Source organism: Salmo salar, chromosome 12, assembly GCF_965601325.2.
Source record: "Salmo salar chromosome 12, fSalSal1, whole genome shotgun sequence".
Taxonomy (NCBI): domain Eukaryota; kingdom Metazoa; phylum Chordata; class Actinopteri; order Salmoniformes; family Salmonidae; genus Salmo; species Salmo salar.
In genome coordinates this window covers 69,042,129-69,046,846 of record NC_138302.1, presented here as the reverse complement: position 1 = coordinate 69,046,846, position 4,718 = coordinate 69,042,129, and positions in this window count along the sequence as shown.

Genomic DNA, 4,718 nt, shown 5'->3' with positions numbered 1-4,718 from the left:
AGAGCTCCAAAGAACACACCTTAGTGCTCTATCACCCGCTCCCCATCTCTATCTATGTAGCTGAACTTCCTATTCCCCTTCATGACAATTATTGAGAGTTACTCAACATACATTTTGTAGCAATAACTTGCTTAAAACTTGTTAAACTCAAGAAGCACCCGTGGTAAGGACTGTTTAACGTTGGAATCTATGCTTTAAGATTGTTTTGATCACATGGACTGGGATATGTTCCAGGTTGCCTCTGGGAATAACATTGACGTATTCAGTGACTGGATTCATTAGGAAGAGGATAAGTGACGATTAGAACTTATCCAAACCAGAAACTGTAGATAAAATGCAACATTCGGGGCAAAACTGAAAGTCCGAACCAACGCATTCAACCACAGCAGCTCAGCCTACAGCTCAGCCTTCAACATCATAGTGCCCTCCAAGCTCATCACTAAGCTTAGGGCCCTGGGTCTGAATCCCTCCCTGTGCAACTGGATCCTGGACTTCCTGACGGGCCGACCCAAAGTTGGCAACAACACCTCCGCCACGTTGATCGTCAACACGGCGGCCCCACAGGGGTGCATGCTCAGCCTCCTCCTATACCCCTCATTCACCCATGACTGCGTGGCCACTTGTGTTGCACCGTATACCGAAATGGTATACTAGAATCTTTGTTACGTTCGGTACCTCTGTCAAATGTGTCTCACGTGATAGAGAGGATCAAGTCTGTCTATCAGCGCAGCCCCTTTATGGAGCGTAGAGCAAAGTGCCTGCTCCACTTACTGATTCATTGCTAGAGCTGTCTGGGCTGCATTGTTAGCTCCCCACTCATGCTGCACAGAAATTAACACACTTGAATAATGCAACACGGCATGTAGAAAGGTTGAAACTGTTCATTACTGTTCGCAAAACAATGTCCATACAGGCTAGAACACTTATACTATGCAAGACGATAACGGTAGCTTTCGACTTTAATTGTAGATTTCCTAGCTAGTTTAGAGCTGAAGCACCATCAGTTCACTACCCTAGTGCTTTGTTTGTGATAATATGCAAACCATAACACAAAATATGCTGATTTCAAAGCTGATTGTCACCAAAACCTTCATTAATTCACTCCGTTTCCCTCACCACCAAAAACTCATTCACTTCTTCGTCGCCGCCTCAGGTCTGGTTTCCACTAGATTCCATAGCCACAAAATCAGATTCCACAGACACATTCACAGCCTCTGCAAATGATGTCATCACTTTCTTAAAGAGACCGCACACACTTTTATAAAATAAGAGATTATATTCAAATGTTGTTGATCAGTGCAATAAAATGATATGTTTTCCTAGCAGTAGTCAATTAAAAAGTCCTAAACGGAAGGGATTGTTTGTCATTTGTAGCCCCATGAAATCATCTAAAACAAGCTCAATAACTCAATGCATGCACACACTCCTATTGAATAATATGCATTCACCTGTATTATGAATAGACCTAGGCTACATATTGACTTACACAGTTTATTAATAGAGATTTACCTTTCAAATAAATGATTACCATTGTTCTTTTGTAGTTAGATTGGTAAAAACAAAGTCAAATTGATTGTATCATTGTATAATTGATTCATTAATGCATACTGTACATGGCTGTCTCAAAATAATTGACATAAAATGTTTCAAATGCCATGACACTGAATTCAAAAGATGCCCAACGATTGAACAGATCAGTAGCTGAGATTATCTGTCTGGATCAATTGCCGTTCTGTGATCGCCCAGTACCCTGCCCTGAACCTCAGATACTGTCACAAGCCGGCTACCACCTGGTACTCTACCCTGTACCTTAGAGACCGCTGCCTTATGAACATAAGAGTCACTTTATATGTATATACTGTATTCTAGTCATGGCTCATCCTATATAACTACTGCTATACACACCATTCACATACATATACAGTACATTATTTATATTCCGGACCCAGGTCCGGAAGCTAATTTCCTGCAATTCTATCCATTTTGCTATGGGGTTTGGTACTCTGCATTTATATGCTGTATTCTCAAAATAGCTCATTCTAATATTTCTACTCCTGTTCGTTGCATTCTTGTACACTTTTTACACACACCACATATTTATTTATATACTGGATTCTTGACATAGCTCACTGTAATATATCTACTGCTGTACATATAATTCCTAGTAGCCTATATCTTGTGTAAATTCATCTGTTGTAGGTACATATAGATTTAGATTACTGTTACAGTGCTACTTGGTTTGTCAATTGGATTCATTACGACATTTCCTAATTTATATATTTTTACTTTGGGGATTTTGTGTGTATTGTTTTGTAGTGCTAGGTACACTGAATGACCAGAAGTATGTGGACACCTGCTCATTGCACATCTCATTCCAAAATCCTGAGCATTAACATGGAGTTAGTTCCGCCTTTGCTGCCATAACAGCCTCCACTCTTCTGGGAAGGCTTTCCACTAGATGTTGGAACATTGCTTGCGGGCACTTGCTTCCATTCAACCACAAGAGCATTAGTGAGGCCGGGCACTGATGTTGGGGGGTTAGGCCTGGCTCGCATTTGGCGTTCCATATCATCCCAAAGATGTTGGATGGGGTTGAGGTCAGGGCTCTGTGCAGGCCAGTCACGTTCTTCCACACCGATATCAACAAACCCTTTCTCTATGGACCTCAATTTGTGCACGGGGGCATTGTCATGCTGAAACATAATTTCACCAATAACCGATATTTAATAAATAGAATGAAAAAAGGGAATCTCTGAACACATTTTCGTAATGTAAGAAATCAACATTTAAAGCATATATCACTTGGACAATTGCTCTTTTGGATAGCAATTTATGAGAATTCAACGTTTTCCTTTCCCTGCTGTAAAACAGTATATTGGCAGATATGTCGGTGACAGTAAGTTTTGTCGCCCAAAAAGCAGAATCGGTATCGGACCCAAAAAAACAAAACAGTCTGGCTCTAGTTTTTTCTTCCTGCATATGCTAATGTAACCAGAGGCTTTTCTGGTGCCCAGCGGCTTAGGCAGCTGACAGTATGCATCCCGGGGAGTGATCTATTGATCCATATTCAATATGTGCTACACTTTCCCCCTCACTAAAGTTGGCCAATGAATAAATAAAGTGTAGAACTGACAGTACATCCCACACTTAGGCCACAAAAGGCTGACTTAGGCAAATCAGGGGCAGACTTAGTGATTTGGAGGCCCCAGGCAGAAGCCAGTTAGATTTTTCTGTTAAAATTAAAACGTCCTTTCTTTTTATTTTCTCTGCCCCGCTCTGAAAGTGCCTCACTACTGCAGCTTAATTTCAATGAAAGTCACGTTTGCAATCATATTGCGTCAAACAATGCATGGTAACTCTGTCAAGGTGAAATAGTCCTTTATTATGAACTGGTCCGTGGGTGATTAATGACACTTGTTTCTACTATTTTGAGAAAAACTTGGATTATATTAATATTGATATGAAATATATGTATATGTATGGAAATAAATTATTGATCTATTATGAATTATTAATCAGCTGTATGGATTAATTTACTTTTTGAAGGTCTTTTTTGTCAACAATGTGGCCTCATTAAGATAAAAACATTTTTTTAAAGGATAACTAGTATTTTGTAAAAATAAATATTATGCCTGGCTCACGAGGCCCCTTGATGATATGAGGCCTAAGGCCTCTTCTGCCTAATGGTAAGTCCACCACTGAGGCCAATCTTTTTACATCTCCTCCACAAACAAATTTACTCAGACTAAATTATTTTCATTGGCAAACATGTTTTAATGGACTTCAGTTTTGAGAACATTCAGTTTTAAATGAATAGGCTTTTTGGTAGAGAATGTAGAAATCTCAACAAAAGGTCAGATATAGTGTGGAGCAGGGTGATGTGGCATAAATGACACAGAACAAAGAGGATGAGCATGTTGACATTAACAGTGAAGGGGCTCAAGGTATAGAATGTTTAGAAACACAGGAAGAGCGAAGGAACGAATGAAAGACAGAAAAAAAAGTTGTCAGTGTCAATGTCTTTCACCACTAATGAGGTCTGAAAGCTAGAGAAACAGAGGCACTGACGCCAGCCATGAGAATACCACTCTCCTCTCTCTCTCTGTCTCTCTCTCTCTCACACACACACACATTTTGTCATTCTTCACACCATCTCACATAATCAGTACATCTCCTATCCACGCTAGTCTCTTTTTGTTTACCTGCCCCCACCCAAATAAAACATACTTAAAAAATTACACCTAGGCCTATATTATACAAATATCCTGCTAATTATCTGCTCATATCGGTAACAAGCTTTGAAAATGTACAAGGCAGAAAAAACACTTTAACACAGACATAGAGGTTGGCTGAAAATAGACCTTGCTAAATGTAGTCCTCAGTCATTACATCCTGTTGCTATCAAAATCGTAATATAATACTTTTGTATTCACAGTAGGCTACACACAAATAAAACATTTTCTGCATGTAAACTAGGTCTAAAGCCCAGGGAAAGACACAATCGAAATGTCTCTATTGTGGTGATGACAATAGGCTGTACATTAGTGTGACATATGGTAGCCTAAACAGTCATGTCACTAGAATGTGAGAGATCTGTTCAAGCACCCCCCCCCCCCCCCCCCCCCGATAATACGTTATCAAGGCGCTAATAAGAGCATAATGGCACCTACATAGCCTAAAGGTCAATAAAGAATGGGACCGTGCAGAATCATTGTTCG